The sequence below is a fragment of the Podarcis filfolensis genome (assembly GCF_964270895.1).
Source record: "Podarcis filfolensis genome assembly, chromosome: 4".
NCBI lineage: Eukaryota > Metazoa > Chordata > Lepidosauria > Squamata > Lacertidae > Podarcis > Podarcis filfolensis.
Window position 1 is genome coordinate 59,770,996 of NC_139607.1, and position 21,210 is coordinate 59,792,205.

A 21,210-nucleotide genomic window follows, 5' to 3' on the forward strand; every position below is an offset into this window, starting at 1 on the left:
ATAAACATAGAACTTGGTTTTAAAAAAACACCCATAAAAAACACTGAAAATACTTCACTTTTCCCAAACTTGGGGAAAATGTCATTCCCCTACCCACAATTCCACTTGTATGGTACAGCAGAGCGAGTGTTCTTCTTTTTTCTAGATAGTCATTATAATCTTTACTCTTAAGATATTAGAGAATTAGAGAAATGAGAATTAAATTCTGTGTCTTGTATTTATTCACATAGCTGGTAAAGAGCAGTCATTGGAGACGCAAGCTTCTTGTAATAGCTTCTGGCATTTTTCAGCTTTTATATGTGAGAGGAATTTTTCAATTTCCAGTCTTTGGCCTTTCTGATGAAACTGCTCACTAGGGTGCTTACTGTAGCAATTCTGTATTGTCTTTGTTTAATACAGACACCTGTCCCTTAGGAACCAAGTGGATTTCAATTGCTTATTATATACAGCCCACTGAGCAGACATCCAGTGGTGATTTTTGCTCAGCACTAGTTTCAACTTTTTTTAAAAAAATGGTAACTATATTTTTAAGAAGCAGTACCCTCCAGACCTGATTGACAATGCTATAACAGGCCAAATCTTGAGGGTATTCACAATTGAATATAGTATCTTGCTGATGACTATGGATTCCTGATCCCAAATTCCCACATACAATAACAACATATCAATATATAGACACGTCCAACAAACTTCTAACCATTTTCCTCAGCTGAGAGAAAATAATTATTTTCCCAGTTCTGATATATTAAAAAAAATCTACAAAGTACTCCTTAAATGAAGGTGAGACTCAGCCTATGCAATATCTTTACAACCATCTCACTAAAACAGGGAATCTCTTCCATCTACTCTTCTTCTACATTGCTTTAAGAATATCGTTCTTATCTACCTTACGGGTAACACTTTAACTTCATTAAGGCTTAATAGGCGCCTACAATACCATTGCAGGTGTGGTTTTCAAAATATTTTGACTTTCAGTAGTGTTCATCACATCAATTATGTAGGGTCATAGAAGAGCCATCTTACCTGGTTGAAACTTACTCATATATTAGATAAGGGAGTTGCTCATCTATTAGTTCACCACATTTCTATGAATCTTCCTTTCGCCTTTCCCCATTACTGGGTAGGAGTCTTTATCCCACTCATTGTTATCAAAGTAGACCAATCCAAATTAGACCATAGCATAAATTACCTCACAGGATTTCTGCCAGACTAAAAATGTCAGCTAAGAAGATCAGGAGGAAGGAACTAGACAAAATAGCGGTCAACTGCAAAGGGGATTCGGATATTTAATTTGGCACATCTTACCTGAAAATATTCTGCTATTCTATTCTATTTAATGCAACAAATAATTTTAGTAGCCGTGATCGTGGTTTTACTGTATGTCTGTGCCCGATGATTTTTATGATTATTGTCCCCCCCCCCCATTTGTTTGTTTGTTTGTTCTCCTTCTGAACGATGCCATGGCCTATGGCTAGTGCAATAAAAAGTTTAATTGGAATTGGACTGTCTCTCTAGGCCTCCAAGAACGATCAGGATCTTTTGGCCTCCATCTATTTTGGAAGACAATGGAAGGGTGCGCCTTCAGGGGTAAAGTAATGCAGAGCTGTTCTGCCAGCCAACCTAGTGCCTGAAACCCGCTCCTCATAAAGCATGCCCTTGGGGATTTGTCATCTTCCGTTCTGTGTGCATGACCAAGCCAAGGTAGACATCACTGAGGCAGAAGTGCAAACATGCTGTGAATGTGGGTTTGGGAGAGCACATCTTTATTTGAGATGCTGTCCTGCTATGCCCAAAATCTTCCTGTGGTGCAGAACATATGAATAAAGCAGCATGCTCAACACACAAGCCTGGAAGACCTTCATCTTGGTATTGGTTGTTAGCATCACATTCTCCCATACCCTTTTGGAGAGGCGAGCCATTGCCATAGCTGCCTTGCCAATACACTTGTCCAGCTGAGCATTGATGGAAAAGTTGCTGGTTATGGTGGAGCCCAGGTAGACAAAATAGCTTACCACCTCAAGCATGTGGTCACCAATGCCAATTCAGAGAGTGCTGGCGACGTCCTGAGTCTAGATGTTGGTCTTGTGGGGCAATACAACAACAGATCCAGAAGGAAGAATGGTCCACATTGTCTATTTTACTACTGTGGGTGAACAGGAGAGAGTTGGCGGGGCGGAATAAAAAATTGCTCAGGTTTGGGAGTCAAGTGCTATTTGGAAGAACAGGGAGCAGAGGCAGGTCTGCTCTGAGCACAGCCATAATGGGCAAAAGGTTGCACAGTGGAGGAGCAACTGTAGGGAATGGAGTAGAATGGTCAGTTTGCCTCCCATCAATTTCCTCCATCTGACCCTTCCTAGCATGCTGTAAGAGGAGCCCAAAGTCCCACTGGGAACTTTGGTGCCTAAATGAGTCCTTTGGTATAAACGTGCAATTTTAAAACGGAGTCTATAACTAGAAATGGTTTAAGAATTGCATCACAATATAAAGAACAGTAGGATTTAAACAAACAGGATCGTATCCACAAAAAGGAACAGGGTAGCTAATAACTGATGTTCTCTCCCCACTCCCATTCCTTTCTATAATTTAAATTTGGTCTAAATGACAAATCAATTAAACTTTCATATTTGCATTAAAGGTTCATGGAGCAGCCAGTCTGAATTACTTTTAAAGCTGCATAGAGGGCTCCCTTACATACATAAAATGAAAGCATATGGAGAAGAATTGATCTCAGGGAAAGGAGATTCCCATATGGTATAAAAGCAAGGAATTTCTTCATAGATTGAAATATGGATCATCTTTTAAAACAAATCCAAATTGCAGATGGTGAAGCTCAGACTGAAATGGAAAAGATTCCTTGTTATACCAGTGGAGCAAAGCATATGTTCCATATAAATGCTATAAATAGTAGCAACTGGATAATCCTGTGGGACGTGTCTGCATAAAGAAAGCGGCAATAGCCACTATATATATGCACATTTTCCCCCTCCTCCCCCTGCCTATATCCATCTAGTGGCAGCACATTTTTCTGCTTATGATATGTGCTAAAATCCAATGTTTGGTTCAAAATAAAGCTAATTTGCATTGGCATAGAGACTTAACTCACTGGTGTATTATTACTGTGTAAGCAGGTGTAGAAGCAACTGCAAATAAATGCTTGCTGATGGAATCCCAGCAGGGTTTCTGATGAGTTTTCATTTTGTTGAACCTTACCAAGGAAATTACTGCGTAAAAAGCTTTGCTATTAGTTCTTTGCCTGAAAAAATCATTTAGCTACACCTGGCCAGATTCATGGCAATTATACTAACTATGCATAGAGGCCGTACCAAAAAACTCATCCACCTTTTTAAGCCATGGCCTGAAATCTGTCAGTGTAACAGTAGAAAATGACACAACTAAGCTATGAATAATAAAAAAGCAAATGCACATAAAGGGGGGAGGGGAATGGAATTTAGACTAGAATCTATGTAACTAGAACTATAATGTAATGGCCAATATTTAAAGTGTGAATTGTCTACAATTGTTTATTTATTTATTTCAAATAATGTGTAGTGCTTAATCTTTTGTAATGGTTTAAAATGGCTAAAAGTATATGTAAATAGAAATGCTATGATAAAATGTCTCATTAATAGCTGAAAAATGTAGGTGTGAACACACACCTGGTACTATAATCCAAATGCACAAGTAAGCTTTGAGTGATCTTAGTGAAAGAGATTCAAAATGGGTACTAAAATTGTTTAGAAAATGAATCTGTCTTGTGGTAAAAAGATCCAGGGGTAATAAATCAGAACTATTATTTTGATTTCCTTTGTAGTGATGACAATGGCAATGCAACCCGTTAGCACAAAGAAAACATAAACAACAGGAGTATTCAGACTGTACTGATTTTGAATGCAAGTGTTTATCTTGACAAAAATATCCCTAAGCATAGAAGATATACTTAAAAAAAGATCGTTTATGAATTTTCCTTTACTCCATATGAGTTTGCCTTTAGAAGATCCATCCTTCTTGCTCTGATCTGCAAAGTTTTCACACCTGTTTTCATGGATTTCTACACAATCCTATGCATGCTTACTTGGAAGCAAATCCTACTAAATCCAATGGAGCTCATTGCCATGTAAGTGCACATGGGCCCTTAAGATATCAAAGCTGCATTTTTAACTGAAGATAGAGTAATCAAAATGTAGGTACCATACACCCTTTAGTCACATGACTGCTTAGAATGTGACAGCTGCCACATGCTGCAAAGATTCTAATCTTTATAGTGTTGACATGATTTATGTATGGCACCACATCAGGCTATATTCATCTAGAAACACAACAAAATTGCAAAGTATGTATCTGGGTAACCCCCATGCATTTATAAAGCAATAGGTTTCTTCCTTCTTCCTTCCCAAGACAAAAATAGCAAATACATTACAGTGGTACCTTGGGTTACCAACACCTTGGGTTACCAACACCTTGGGTTACCAACACTTCGGGTTACTGACTCCGCTAACCCGGAAGTAGTACCTTGGGTATGGCTTAATTTCTAAATAAGAGCTATAGAGTCATCTTGTCTGAAAATCATACTTGGGCACTCTCACAAGGAGGCTCTTTCCCTGTCCATAGAGACTAATTGATTTGTTTTTAAAAGAGGAGATAATGGCACTCTGCACATATGGAATGGCATGCTACTCTAAATAAGTGCTGTACATTCTGGTGAAAACTGTAAGGTTAAAAATGGCAGCCCTACCAAGCAAAAATGTGGCCAGCCACCACTACTTTCAACCCACTTTCATTCTAAAAGGCAGTGGAATGCTGAATGCTTAAAAAAACAATATAAACATTGCACCAGTCCCTAACTCAGCAGCATAGGTGGTAGCAATTTACATACATTTGCTTTCAATCAAATGTCTCTGAATAAGGCAAATGTGTATTAATAGGAACACCCCACAGAAAGTGTTATTTCTGTTTTTAACCTAGATCAGGTATATGAGTTTAATTGATAGATCCAGACAATAATATGGAATTCAGTCTTTTATGCTAATGACCAATTAAGTTAATGGGGTTACTTAACAGCTACTTTGGTGCAAATGATTTGAATATTCAATGATGATAGTGGGAATAGCTCCCTAGAGAGCAAATATGAATACTAAGAGCACAATTCTATCTATAGATTATTTTCTGTCTATAGGTTATACCTTATGATCAGCATAGAACCATTGCTAAATTTCCCTTCAGGATAAAATTAGACACTAGCATAGATAACTTATGTCCGTGGTAATCTACCACCAGCAATGGAATTACTTATCTACCACTGGAGAACTGCCAGTATAATAGGAAAAATCCAGGCAGAGCTGGGGTGTGGCAGGTGAGGAATATGTTTTAATCAGAATCTTATCTGCATTCAGGGCCCTGACCTGCCCCTGATGATGGAATAGTGTTGTGCTTACAAAAGAGGTGGTCTTAGTAAAAAAACACAATCTAATGCGATCCAAGTATAAACAGCACCAGAACACTGCATATCCTACTTCCTTACATTTCTCTGTCCCCTTGTCTCTTCCTGGCAATATGCATTGTTGTGGGAAGGGCATGAACTGTTGGGAATCTGAAGTGACATACCCACATGGCAGAAGTTGTCCCCAGTTCCAGTCAGCACCCAAAGGCACCTTAAGGTCCAAAATAATTTACTACTGCAGAAGATAAGGCTTCTGTAACACAGTACTGGATGTTGATATATATACAGATAGAGATATAGCCATACAAAGTATTTCTGTTGCTGCAGCAATTCAAGACGTAACACAGATTCTGACTCACTTCTCAAGACTCACTGGCTGACTAATGAGCTGACATTCCTTAATCACGTATATCAGGCATAGGCAAACTCGGCCCTCCAGATGTTTTGGGACTACAACTCCCATCATCCCTAGCTAACAAGACCAGTGATCAGGGATGATGGGAGTTGTAGTCCCAAAACATCTGGAGGGCCAAGTTTGCCTATGCCTGACTAATATAGATGGCACTGGGCAGTTGCCATAGTAACTGGGTTCACTGACCTTGCACCTGTTGGCTTATCTCATACATTGTACTCATGAAGGAACCCCTTCCTCTATGTCCTCTATTAACCCCTTCCTCTATGTCCAATTCCTCCAACATGAACTGAGTTATGTGAAGTCATTGTGGCATCCCTGCCATTGCCAAGGACACATTGTCTGATAGTGTTGTTGTGTTACCTTTTGTTCCTAATCACTATTTTGCTTTGCTACTAAGAATGCACAAGATCATTATTATGTGATGTTAAGTGTTCATTCTGGTACAGATTTTGCTGACCATAAATCATAGGATTGGTATCCACAAAACCTTCTATATCCTTCTGTATTATCTGAATTTATCGATACAGTACTATGAGATTCTGAAATACTGAGCACTTTACTTATATACATCAACTTACATGTATTAGAAACAGAATTGTGCCCATTATCAAGCATAAAAAGACCCTTAATGTTCATATATCCTTTCCAAGCAACATCTTCATTTAGGGGAGATAGGGTATGATTTATTTATGAAGAGAGTTTAAAAATGCTTCTATTTAATTTCCTGCCTATATCACGGACTTGCTCCAAATCCCTCTTCTTCAAACTAAAAGTCATTTTTATTCTCTCTTGCTGTAATTAGGAAGACAAGGTATATTTTAGACCTTAGAGTATTGTTTTAATTTTCACACACAGTATTTAAACCACTTACACTGACACCTTTCAGAGTCTATTTCTCTTATTTAAAAGTCCCCTGTGGTTGTTCCTTGTCTCTCAAGTGAGCATTATCTTAGATTTACTACTATCTGTGTAACACCAGAGAAAAGGAAGATGCAGCCATACTCTGTCAGTGCCAAACAATGGCTGCCATTGTTCTTGGTCTTCCTGCGTGGGTTATTGCTGTTGTATACAGCTAAGTTAAAAATGTGCAAAGAAATAAAATTAGAGTTCTGCATTAGTCCACCTGCAATGCCCAAAACCTTAGCTGAGTTTCCTGAGTTTCTCCAAATATGCAAATCCCAAGCTGGAAGGCTAACACCAATCAAACTGGTTCCCACTGTGTAGCTTTGAACAATTTTAAATATTCCTGTCATGTTGCATTTCACATAACACTGCCACTACTCATGAAATACATTTAGACATTTCTGAGCTGAATGTAATAGATGTGATGATGTGAAATTAGGAACTGTTTGGAACACTTGCTGCCTAGAATAACTGTTCTTGGTGATACTGGATCAGAAATATACAAATTAAATAAATTTCTCTGTGTGACTGCCTGGCTCACGCAGATCATGGTAAAGGACATAAAACATTATTTTCACCAAGATAATATTTTTCTAATGAACTATCCTGTTAGAAAAGTTGCTTGGCCTTTTTAAAATAGCTCTATTTTGCCTGTGTGGCTGTCTGCAACAAGTAATATCCCATCCACGCACTGCAATTTGCTTCTTAAATGGAAGTTGTTTGCTTTATTTATTTACAACCTCCATAAAAGACACTTAAAGGAAAGCATTTTTGCATTAAGTCATTTTCCGCCTCCAACAATATTAGTTTCTTACCCATCAACATCTGGAGGACATATATCTAATAATTTCCATGCTGTTCCCCCCCCCAAATAGTTTATTTACATAAATTCTCAAATTACAAAGTATTCCTTAACTCATGCATTAATCTTGTCAAATATTGTGTTTCATGTGCCATATTAGTATGATGCTAGGAACATCCACAGTTATCTCATAAACCATTTCCATGCTTTGAAGAACCATCAAGGCAATGTGTTGATCCAAATGTACTATTGCATGTATTAAGGGCCTTCTATGTATTAAGGGCCTCTTCTGATGGTGGAAGGGGCATGAATCTACTAGAGGATTCTGCAAACGGAAGTCAGGGGCATGATTTTCACCACCACCACCCCACCTTACTCAGCTTTGCCCCATTATTTTTCAACCCTGTGCAGCAAATTTTTGAGGGACTCGGGGGAGCTTAGACTTCAGAGCACACCACTCACAGAACTCTGGATCTACCCCAATGTATGCAAATCCTTCTGCTGTGGTCCAAATGCGATTTCCAGTGCTATTGGTCCTCTGACCACAGGCAAACTGCAACAGTCAGCTCAGAAGCAACACAGAATAGTAGTACAGTTTGTTTCTCAAACTGGTGTGGGAATTCCCTGAGGGCAGGAGAAGGATCATAGCTCAACAGAAGAACATCTACTTTGCATGCAGAAGGTCCCAAATTAAATCCCCACCTTCTCCAAGTAGGGCTGGAAGTTTCCCCGTCTGAAACCCTGTTGAGTTGCTGTCAGTCAGTGTAGACAATACTGAGCTAGATGGATGACCTGACTCAGTAGAAAACAGCCTCCTATGTTCCTAAAAAAGCTGTGCATATATTTTTAGTGATAGAAAGGGAAATTAGGTTTCCCCAACATGTAGGTTTTGGCTCTATTGGCTTTGTTGCAGGTCAAGTTATCTCATGCTATAAATGAGATGGCTTGGATAGCCATCACAGGACAGGGAAATAATGGAGTATTTATTATCATTTTGAAGTAAAAATACAATATAGGACCACTAAGGCATATAACCAAATCAAGACTCAGATTAAAAGACCCAGAGAACAAACAGCATTCATCACACTGCACGGAAGATGTGGCCTTTCAAAAGGCATGCATTACAGTTATAATCCAGCCAAAGTTGAGCACATAGCCAAATGGTCTTTGGTCTCCTTTACAATCCATTAAGATGATTCAGTAGATTGGTTTTTGCTTGAACTCATGTCCCGAATGGTTACTGTAATGGTTCTAGGGGTTGCTCGTGCGTAGGGCAGAGATAAAAAATGCATACAACATGAAAAGTGGTACAAATACACTAAAAATAAGATTCAGGTAATAAATAATATAGGTTTTCAAAGTTGAGCAAGTGGAAGATGGTGCCAAAGATACTCCCCTCCAAGGGCACCATTTGAGCTAGGGCCACTGTTGTGTTTTCTGGAATAACTGTTCTCCTAACATCTCTTGCAGTGCAGTTCTTTGCTTGAAGTATATTGTGACATCTGTTGCATAGATTAGGAGGCTGCTGCTCTTAGCTTTGATTAAGTGGTTGCCTAACATAGCTATTTGGTAATTTTGACCATTATTATTATGTGATACGAGCCACATAACAAAAGAATTGCACAACACCCCACCCAACCACCTCAACACAATGAGCTGGACATACCATCTTTTTAATTAGTCCTGTTCTTCTCCTAGGCACAACTGCAAAGCACACATGAAATTGCAATTTTATTTGCACACCTTTGTCTTCCAAGCCTCATGGGCCACCCCATATTGAACATGTTACAATATACTGTCTACTTCAAATATTAACATATCAGTACTCATGTGGCCCTCAGTAGATTGCAAAAACTAAAAATGTAGTAATCATCAAAGCGCCATGCAAAGCCATAATGTATACCATATGTTGATCCTGTATCAGCCCAATACATAGGCTCCCCAAGCAAAATATTAGATGCAAAATGTTCCAGAATATAATTTGCAGCAACACAAATTACAAGAGGCAATTTTCACTGAAATTATTATTTTAAAAGAAATAAAAAAGAGCAGCATACTGCAGTTTTCCTTGACCAATCAATTCTTATTTCAAAAGGTTTTAACAAATATTTAAAATGTATGAAGGAAAACATATGGAGGAGCTTTCTGCATGAAAATGCCTCCCCCAAACTTTCTGAAGTGAATGAAACCAAACATTCATCTCGGATTCATCAAGATAAATAATAATGTAACTATAGGAAGAAACATATTTGTGAAATCTAAAATTTTGCCTTAGGTACTCCTTCAGATGCAAGATGTTGGAATCTAATACCTTCATCTGCTTGGAAGTCCACTTTAAGTCGATAGGAAAAGACAGATATGAGGATAAATAAAAGCTTTGCAGTCTACTGAGTTTCTTAGAACTATTCTTATTGATCCAGTATTTAATGCCTAATTTTTAAAGTCTCTCCAAAGGCAAGAGGCAAAGCTTCAGTGCAAAGGATATTTATAAAGGGTTGAAGGAAGGGGTAGAGCCAGAGTTTGGGAACATAACAGACATTTTGTAGCCTAAAGTCTTCTATAACAATCACATTTAATGATTCTTCACAGGGTTATGTGGATATTATGGGGCTGTTTTATGAGACACAGCTGAGGTTCCCCCCCCCCAAAAAAAAGATTCTCATATTACTTGGAGATGAAGACCACATGTGTATAGCTTTCCCCACCTTTTAAAACACAAAGAAGTATAAACTCATAGTGGGGCCTAGTGATGTTGTATGGTTGCCAACAGGTTGTTAATCAATGAAGAGTGGGCTAGAAATAAATAACAACAACCACAACCATCCTTGGGAAACAAACACACCAGAGTCCAGCAGTTAGAAGGTGGCACCCAGTGGTATAGAGGCCCACAAAAAATAAAATACAAAATACTGGAGATTTGGGTCATTAAAAAATTATAATAATGCTATATTTTCTGTTTCTGTATTGTAAGTGAAATACTTTTAAAAGTAGTGTTTTGAAATAATATTATTCTATCCAATTACAGTGGTACCTCTGTTTCCAAATGTCTCCGCTGACAAACATTTTGGTTTCCGAATGCCGTAAACCTGGAAGTAAATGCTTCAGTTTTCGAACACACCTCAGAAGTCGAACATGCCACGCAGCTTCCATATTAAGTTTTCCGTATTGAGTTTTCGGTTTTCAAATGTTTCAGAACTCAAACAGTCTTCTGGAACAGATTACGTTCAAAAACCAAGGTGCCACTGTACACTGCTGCTAGATCCAGGATATGGAAAGTTAGAGTCGCTAGTGCCTTTGTCTGGATTATTAAAACATTCTCTCCAATAATTGACAGATAAAGACAGGAATATGCTTGTAACAAAGGCTGAACCAAAAAACTTTTAGCTCAAAAATTGGGAAGTGGACCTAAAATGGCAGGACTGAAGTCTTGTGGGGTGTGGCAAGTGTAGCTGTAAAGTATATGGCAGTGGGGTGGGGCTGTTTGGCTGCAATGGCAGCTTCTCCCTTATTTGTTGCCCTTTCCTTCCTCTTCCTGATGACTTCTCCGTAGTTAAGGGAGCAGGGAGCTCTTCAGCTGGAGTGTCACCTGCTTCAACTCCATCTGACCATATCAAACCATTATTTCCAAACACAGTACTCATACCCTCCAAGTCACGTGACCCACGTGAGATCATGGAGCCTCAAAATACACATTTTGGTATGCTGCACAAGATTGTGGTACCAGTAAAAGCACTTGATCTCACATGATCACGGTGACCCAAATGGCTGCTGTGACCCTGCCGGGGAAAACGGAATGTCCCAGTTTTTCTGGGACACTTGTGGGGTATGCAGTACTAACCATTTTGCTGACATGGGGCAAGTGGGCAGCAAGACAGTCACATTGTCCCTCTTGTTGTAATTTGCTAAATGCTTGCTCTCTGCCAGCTGTCTCATTATAGTGTGTGCATGCTTGGTAATGTTCTGGGGATGTGAAGAGATTTTGCCTGTGCTAGCTACAGAATTGTTCCAGAGGAATGAACTGGAATGGACTGCCAGATTTGCTATTAGTGTATAGATGAGTGAGGTTGTTGTTTTTTAGCTATAACTTCTGAGGATGTTTATACTTGCTGATAATTTGATGAAAGGTTCCTGCCATTCTATTCTCTCTCTTGGGGTTATACTTAATAAAAGTCTAGTGCAGTCTATACTGAAATAATACGCTGTCTCAAGTATTGTTGCTTTTGTTGGTTTTTCTACATAATACAGTGTTTTATGATGGAGAGTGGAGTATTTTATGAACAGAAAGATTTCCACTAGATTTATGTCCCATTTATATGAGGCCAATAGATTGCAATAGCACGTGTAAGAACGCTGAAGCAAAAAAACAAACTGTACTTATGTCAAGGAGATGGATTTCGGTTGTAAAGAATATGTGTAAGAATAAGATAAAGACATAATACCGTCTTAAGGCCTTTCCCTTTTGATGCCGTTATATATGTTACTGCACATATGCAGTGAGGTCCCTGGCCCTTTAAAAATGTAACATTATGCAAAGGCATCTGCCTTGGCTAAAATGCAGATGGAGAACAGAGGCACAATGGATAATAATGTAACACACATGTAACACAATGGCACACACTGCAGGACCTGCGGGTTAGGAGTAATTATTAAGCTCTCCTTAGGCGTTATCAAGATATAGAAAGAAACATATGAGGTAGGGAATGAGGTGGCTGCCTTTGTGTTTTCATCACCATCCCACATGTGGAAGTGACTGTCTGCAGAGAGGAGCCTCCTGTATCAGTTGTGGCTCCCGCATGTGTTTTAGAACCTTGGAAAATCTGGGCTTCAAATTGTGAAGGTATTGTCCAGAAATACTAAAGTCTTCCTGCTTCACCCAGTCATCTTTCATTAATTGGAATGTAATGAGAATGGGGGTAGAGAGAGGTGGAGGTAGCATGCTTGCTCCTGCTGCGCCCCCTTATTTACGTCCGCATTTGGGTGATGCCTGAAGAGGGTTTGCATGTCTCCTGTTTTCTTGGAGACAGAAGAAGCTGCTTACTAGAGTCATCAATGACCGCAGTGTTCATCACAGCATCAGCAACAACAAGGCTAAACAGTTCCTGACCACATATATGAGGATGGGTAGCAATTTCATTGAGGTTGTTGACTCTCTCCTTGACCCAGTCTGGCCCTGATTTGGTGGTGGTTGTTGCTGCTTTTTGTGGAACTGAGGTAGCAGGGGCTTAGCTACCTATGGGGCCATTAGAAAGATCTAACCCACCTCCCCCACAATTCATCATTATGATAGGTAGCCCATTTGTATTTAATAAATGAAAGAAATAACAAAGCTGAACAATCACATTGGAACAGAATAATCACCTATATGTAGTAACTCAATGCAAAAAAATGACTACTCTAGCATATTTAGATGGGGTCTGGAGGTCTTCTTTCATCCTCTCCAGCTTCCAGGCTTGCTTACATTTACCTAAATATATTTAATACTGGAATCTTAGGGAATACTCTCCAGGCCACCTCATGCATTCTCTGTTGGAGTAAAACATTTACACTCAAGGAATAAAAGCAAACGGAACTGAAACACTGCAGCAGAGAAATTTGCCTTTCTGAAGCTTCTGTGATATTTATGCATGTTGGAATTGTTGTGTATTGATTTGGTTTTGAAACACCACAAGTCATACTAACAGCAAAGAACTCATTTATCCTTAGCACAAAACACACAATAAACAAGCTTATTGTTTGAAAGTTTCAGTTGCGATATGGAGTACACATATTCAATTATCATAAACAAATTTAAGTGCAGACTGCCAAGTGTTGTTGCCATTTGAATTGCTTACTATTACTCCTTTTATATCTTCCAGATTTTGCAATAACCTCATCATGATGAAATGCCTTTGGCAGCAATTCATTAATAAAGAACAGTCTAAAAAAACCTCTCAGACTACTGGGATGAGAAAGGTGAAATCAGAAAGAGTCATATGGATTCCATTCTAAAAAGGTCTGTAGCTGCTTACAGCTCTTTCCTATCACCATGAATATTCATAATTTGTATTCCTGCTGATGCCCAAGAGTTATTGGTGTTTTTTTTTTATTATACCCCTTAACAGATGACAAATGAGAATGGGGTACATATACCATCTTCAGTGAGTTATATGTTTCTAAAGGGTGATTTGCTTGTAAACGCTTATCATGTATTAACTTCAGATTCAGCATGCAGTAATAACATGCATAAAATATAGATGCCAATTTGGAGATGAGTGGGGCACCAGAGAAGAGTATCATAGCTCTGTCCGCCCATTGCTGTGGTTTTACAGGTTTCTAAAATGTGCAAGGGAACAAAATGCTTCCCATTGTAAAAGCTTACCTTTCGTGAAATGGAAGGTGATCAGAACTGCTACCAGGGGATCTAGCTCACTCATCACCACTGTCCTCTGACGTGTTTATTTTAACCTAGCTGTAATGCCCGAAGAGCACTCAGTCTGTTGATAAATCTCCTTCTGGACTCTGCCATTTCTGACTGCACCTAATTGGATGGTTCCACATTAAAGAAAAAGTCCCAGCACACTGAAAATTAGCTCATTTTTATATCTGGAAGACATTCTATCTATCACATGGAAACATTAATCCATAGGAGTATCCACCAACAGTCTGTTGTGGAGCAGTCCAGAGACAGGTTTTACCACCTCATTTGTTGTTTCGTCAGCATTTGGTCTTAGGGCCTAATTACGCATTACTTTAAATGTGTTGCTTGAAGTGCCATCAGGTTTTTAAAAACATAAATCCACACTGGGACCACTGTATGTGGGGAAATGAAGTTTAACCTTTTCACTCCCCGCTCTGATCTTGTGTGGGGGGGGACAGCCTCTGTATTGCAGATAGCAATTGCAAAAAAAACCTCCTATTGTTATTTGCGCCATATGGGAAATTATTTTCAGGATGGGGGGGGGAAATACTTAAATTCTTCTCACACACTGTTGGACTAACTGAGATCTAGGGGAGGGGGAATTTTTTAAAACACACACACACACAAAATGATTCAGAGAATCATAGAATTGTACAGTTGGAAGGGACCATGAGGGTCATCTAGTCCAACCCCCTGCAATGCAGGAATCTTTTTGCCCAGCATAGGTTTTCAACCCACGACGCTGAGATTAAGAGTCTCATGCTCTAACAACTGAGCTACACCAACTTATTAATTTAAAGAAATGTATTATTAGCCCTTTAGTAATACATAAAATTTAAACTAGATTTTTTTTTTAAAAAAAAAGAATTCAGTGCAGTGTCTCACTACTGTATATGCTTTAGTTCATCAACTACAGTTCAACTATTTCAAGTTTTCTTTGCTTTATTCTCTCAGTGCATTCTCAGTGTGACCAATTTGCTCTTGGAAGACCACAATTCAGCCTGTTATAAAGTAAACTCTCACTATTATTTGATCAAATTGATTGGAAAACAAGATGACACAACCAAGAAAAGAAGATATGCTCCATCGTTCAAGCTTCAAAAATGTTGCTGTATTGTCGATGCTGACCTTTGACTCCCTTAATCACCTTCTTCTGATCTGATCCTTAGCTCCAAATACCATACAAGTATGAGCCAATGTGTTATTTGAAAGTTACAGAATCAAGCTCTAATCCTAAAATCTGTGAGATGAGTTTTTATTGTTGTGCTCTCTGGGGAAAGGCACTTAGGGCATAGTGTGTACACACACACACACACACACAGAGAGAGAGAGAGAGAGAGAGAGCAATATCACCTTACTTTTTATAGTTACATTGCTTTCCTTTCTGCAAATTCTTATGCCTCCATTCTGAAGGTGTCCCAATGAAATAAAAATCTCTAAAATCTGAGGCCCAATCATAAATGAACATCTTCCTAGCTTCTCCTTCGTTTTTATTTTGTAGGATGGGCTCCTCGCACAATCAAAGGAGGAAAATAAATTTATAAAGGCATTAGGAAGTATGATAATGAAACATTTGCTTTAACTGTTGTTTGTTTGTTTTTTTAAAAAAGAAAATCACAGACTTCCCCCATTCAGTCTTCAAGCTAACATTACCCTGCAGTTGAAGTAGAAGTACAGAACCTATGGCTCACCAGATATTGTTGTGGTCTAACGCCCAGTGCTTTTTTTCAGCAGAGCGCAGTTCCTGCACCTCTCAGGTGGGTGCCATTGCGGGCCAGTGCTCCCTGCTTCTGTTTCTTGCCTTTACATACTTCTGAGAAGCCCAAAACGAACATTTAAAGTCAAAACGGAAGCTGGCCAGTGTGTGAGAGTCTACTCTTTTTTAAAAAAATTATGATTCCACTCTAGCTCCTAATCACTCCTAGCTGTGATTGGTCAAGCTACTACGGGAAAGGGCCAATTCATATTTCCTTTTCTTTAATCCGTCTCTTGTGTAGTGGCAACGAGCTTTAAGCTTTCCCACCAGGCCTCTACCGTTGTACCTGTGCATGTTTGTGCAATGACCTTTCTGAGCTACCGTAGCCATCCGCCTGAATCTAAGAGAATGAGGGAGGTGGGTGATGCATTTAATTGACCATCACCAGAACCAGGGGCACCAGCATCTGTTCAGGGCTGCCCTGAGCCACCCAACAACAGCACCTGTTGTTCTTGGGGAGAAAAGCACTCCCATGAGTCCAAGTAAGCAAAGTCAAGGATGATGAGAGTTGTAGTCCAACGACATTTGGAATGTCACAGGTTACCCGCCATTGCTTTAGGGCTTCAAAGTCAAACCTCTGTTAACAATGCTGAGAAACAGCCCAATAGCCTAACCAGATCATTAAGCATTGTGTTGTGGTGGTGCAGGAATGGGCATGAGCAGTACAGCTCACAGTATTTTTTCAGAGCAGGAGCAATAATACCCTCTGCCAGGGTGATTCATTAATGGACCCTTCTTGCTCTGGGTGAAGCTGAAGTCTCAACAAGGATGCACTTTTAAATAGGAATAAAATACAATTCCCTATAAAATTAGAATTATCGAAAAGGGGAATTTCAAATCTCTATATTTAACCACCCAGATTTCTCTTTTCATCCAGATATGGGAACTGAAAATTACACATTTTGTCAGCAAAATCTGACACATTTAATGCATGCACACTGATACATTCAGCATGACACCGGCTTTGGCATCCCTTAAAGTAATGGCATACTTCCTCAGCTCAAAAAGCCCTTGAGACAGTCACACAGCATGGGCTTTCTTAGAACTGTTACCTGCAGCAGTCCAACAGCTGGATATTTTTAAACTCAGTGGTTCCATCTTTAGCAAGAGGACCTACTGTGTCAGAAACAAAAAGCAAAAATAACCCAGGTCTAACTCCCCCTGCACCCTAGCCTTAAAATAAATGTTGAATAACACAGTCACTGTTGGATGGTTTCAGAGTTCTTCATTTATACTCACCCTTTAAAACAATGTGGATTGCTGCAATTAAAATATATAATGTTGTCTTTCTTAGCCACTAAATGAAATATAGTACATAATTTCTGTAAATCAATATGGCTTTTCAAAAGAAACAATAATCTCTTTTAATTACACAAATCCCAATTATTTTAAAGGGAGAATGTGAATAAAGACATCAGAAGTGGGAAGAGAAATCCAACACCGATTATGTCACTCAAAATCCTATTTAAGTCTGGGGTGGGTAAATTCTGATGTGTTTGTTTGCCAAGTCCCCTTGCTAAAGATAGAACCACTGAGTTTGTGAGGTCAAGATATCTTAAATGATATTTGATACTGTTTGAATGTGCTGGTACTGGAGGAGTTTACCTGAATCACTGCTGTCTTGTGTTTTCCAGTTCCTACAAGGTCAAATAGCTTATGAAAATCATGCTGTTTTTGCCAGTCTTATATTTCATCACAGAAATTCCTATAAAGAGGGAAACTCCAGAACCCATCAAAACACCATCAGTAAGACTGCAGAGCCTAAGAGTAGAATACTAATTTTTATAGCTCCAATTACATATGCATGGGGAAATCAGGTTTTTGTGGCTGAAATTAACAGAATATATCCTCAATATCCTTGTTTATTTGTTCTTCCAAAAAAAGAAAAGAAAAAGAAGGGGGGACTCTCTAATGAAGTGAAGAGGTGAAGGTAGCTTTGAGAGGGAGGGAGGGAGTTAGCTAATTAGGCAATATCCTCTTGAATCTTTGAGATAAACTCTAGGTCAATAGCACAAAAATTAGCATAACATTCATATTAATATGTTTCAAAATCAGATACAGCAAAAGCTTACACTTGGAAATCTGTGTAATCACAGGCATCTAATTTTCAAAGAGGTTTTGGGTGCTCATTATGGTGATGGATGACAGTACTGAAAACATCAACACTTTTTTTTAGCTCAGCCCCACAATGTGTGTTCTTTACATATTTGTCCTATGGTGTTTTGCAGCTTTATAATTTATTTAGCTATTGTCGGAAGCAGAAGAAAGATGGTTCATATGTTCTCATTCTCTCTCTCTCTCTCTCTCTCTCTCTCTCTCTCTCTGTGTGTGTGTGTGTGTGTGTGTGTGTTTTACATATTACTGTTTTGTCCTTGCCTTCCAGACATGTTAGTCATAATAACTAATAATACCATGAAAATCAGAATTCACTCCAACAGGCAGGTCACCTGGGAGGTTGATGGTACCTAAACACCTCTGGGATTGTTATGATATGATGGCACTCCAGCAGAAGTGGTGCTACATCATGATACTGAAGGGCGACATCTCAGCACAGCATACCAATGGCAAAGGATGGAAGAACAAGTGGAAAGAACTAGGGATGACTTTTTTGTTCTTTCATCTTTAACATCTTGTTACATATGTGTGAGAAGCAAAAGGCCTGAATGCCAGAGAAAACCTTGCTCGTATATTTGTAGCCTTGTTCACAATATATATTTTTTAAAGTAAACGTTTTATTTAACTTTGAAATTCAGAAAAAGAACTGGGAGTAAAACTGAAACCTCATTTGTAACTTTTATTATTTTGTGATAGGGTAAAATATGAATTGCAGTTAGTATAGTTTGAAGGTCATGTAGAACTTCTTGAGACTGGATTTAAACATAGAATTACAGAATTGTAACGTTGGAAGAAATCAGAAGGGTCATTTAGTTCAACCCCCTGCAATGCAGGAATCTTTCACCCAATGATCAAACCCACGACCTTGAGATTATGCATCTGTGTGCATAGGCATAAAATCCTGTTTTTATTATGTTTTTGTATCTGTTGGAAACCACCCAGAGTGACTGGGACAACCCAGCCAGATGGGTGGGGTATAAATACAACAGCTGCAGCAGCAGCAGCAGCAGCAGCAGCAACAACAACAACAACAACAACAACAACAACAACAACAACAACAACAACAACAACAACAACAACATACTACTATGTACATACTACAACAACATACTACTATAACAACAACAATATACTACTACTACTACTAAAAGTTCCCAGGCTCTTTCCCATTGTATAAGTCTATTGTCAACCACTCCAAAGGCAGGGGACAATTGCATATTGACTCACTGACCTGGATCCCTGGGACCAAAGTAAAAATGCTTCTGGGTCAATTGATAGTAAAAGGCTGGTGATCAACTATCCAGCTCTCGCCAATGTGCAGTACCTACTGCAGCCATGGGCATCATAGCCTGTTCTGTTATAAAGAGCCCACTAACCAATCCTAAGAAGCAGCTTCTCAGGAGGACGGGGGGGGGGGAATGGGTAACCCAATTTTTATAAGTGGAAGTTATTTCCACTATGACAAAGCCACCTTTGGATGCAACCCAGTGCCTTAAACCAACAGTTGGCAGAAGGTGTTTTCTCCTTGGATACTAGGGATCAAAGCAATTGAGTATGCAGTTTGTACTGCCTGCAAAGTGTTTAACAGATGACTGCAATGGAAAGTGGGAGAAAAACTGGGAATTTTCATTAGTAAGACTAGGATTTGCTACTCCAGTTTCAGGGTGACTTCTTCATACTGTAATAAGGGGGGGAATTAAGCAGCACAGGATGGAATCGTAAAGTCAGGGTTTCCTGTCAATAAAGCTATGAAAGAGAAATATATAAAATATAAAGCATGTGAGAAACTGTGACTTTAAGAAGTAATTACAGATATAATCTGACTGAATACAACTAGGGATTTCCTTGTTTACTCTGGAGTTGACAACTGACTTTGATAACACACAAGTCGAAACACAGAAATATAGGAAGCATATCTTACATGCCAACCAAACTCCAGACAAAGAAATCTGAAAAGCCCATCTTACCTCCCAGCATAGGAAACTAGTTAGATTACTTATTCATCTAGCCAAGTGTTGTCTGCTCTGTCTAGCAGCAGGAAACGAGAGTCTTGGGCAGGGATCTTCCATATCTCCTGCCACTTTATCCTTTTTAATGGGAGTTACTAATGATTGATGATGGGACAAAGCATGCACTTTACTAAGCAATGGTCTCTTCTCCCAACCCATGCTCCCACATGGAGTAACGTGTAAACATCTTCCACCCAAGCAATTCCAGTGGATTCCATGGTCACATGCTACAACTATAAAGCCCATTTTGTGCCATAGAAAAGGAGATTCGTTTTACCTTACACTGGTTAATATGAGTGACATTCATAGCAATTGCACAAGATATAGTATATCTGGATGGTGGCCTAAAGGGTTTTTTATTTGCTTATTTTTAAGGGGTGTGTGTGGAAACAATCTGTGCCGCAAGTAGGGTTTGCATTCTTCCTTTGCAGATGTTTAAGTTGCACATGAAAAAAGGAACATTTTCCCCCTTTGGAGCTTGGCTTGAATTCAAGACAATCTGCGCAGAAAGAAAATAAAGAATCAGGAACGTACTTTAGAGTGTGCATTCCAAATCATTTCATTTGGAGTTATGTCACCTGGTGTGGACCCTGCTCACCTGTCAAAGAGGGATGGGGAGCTCAGGATCTGGCTCACTAGCTGAATCCTGTTCTGCATATACAATCTCTGGTGGAATATGGTGGAATAGTGGAATCATTTTGTTTAAAAAAATATCCCTTAAATTCTTCTTCTTAGGAACACCCCAAATTCACCAGATGATTCTAAACAACCTAGCACCTTCTCATAGTCATTTCCTCCTCAGAGGTTAAATGCTATTTAGACCAATTATATAAATTATTCACATGAACTGAAGGACAAATGAAATAAATGTGTTTCCTTTAGGTCAGTGTAGCCTGCTTTACAAGTGAAGATGAACTGTTTATATAAATCATTTCAGCTGTTGAGAGGATGGACTAAGTAGATAGCCTGTGACAGCTGCCCCCGCCCCAGGCTTTTCACCCTGGGCGATTGCCTTGATTGTAAATTACTCTACGTGGATGCATCAGAGTTATTAAATGGGACACATGCATCATGCATTAAATGCACCATGCATCAAAGTTATTAAATGTGTTACCGATGCAATTAGAACTGCAAGCCACAGCATACAAAGTGTCTTTTGTACCTACTGTCCTCTTTCTCGCAGTGATTTCCATGCAAGGCATTACTTTTTCCCTGGCAGCATTCTTCAGCCTGTTAAACTGTTCCATGGGGAGGCATTTACAAACATCTGATGTAGCCATATTGGCAAAATATATTTATATACAGTCTAAGACTTATTGAAAGATGCATTTGGAATTCTTTTCTTTTTATTGCTTAGTTGTGTTGGAACAAATCCA

The 21,210-nt window shown here is 39.1% G+C and overlaps 1 protein-coding gene and 1 long non-coding RNA gene across 3 annotated transcripts in view; one reads left to right on the forward strand and one right to left on the reverse strand.

Moving 5' to 3' along the window:
• The window catches only part of LOC310761615 (uncharacterized protein), a 123,015-nt gene that overhangs the window by 53,042 nt on the left and 48,763 nt on the right, over positions 1–21,210 (reverse strand). The window lies entirely within an intron of this gene.
• LOC310761651 overlaps positions 1–21,210 on the forward strand; it is a 47,263-nt gene that overhangs the window by 23,944 nt on the left and 2,109 nt on the right. The window contains exons 2-3 of one of the 2 annotated variants that reach the window (XR_014547633.1): positions 13,413–13,549; positions 14,909–15,194. This is a non-coding gene — a long non-coding RNA (uncharacterized lncRNA). Of the gene's footprint in view, positions 1–13,412; positions 13,550–14,908; positions 15,195–21,210 lie in introns of those variants that run through there. The other variant, XR_014547632.1, reaches the window with a different exon arrangement.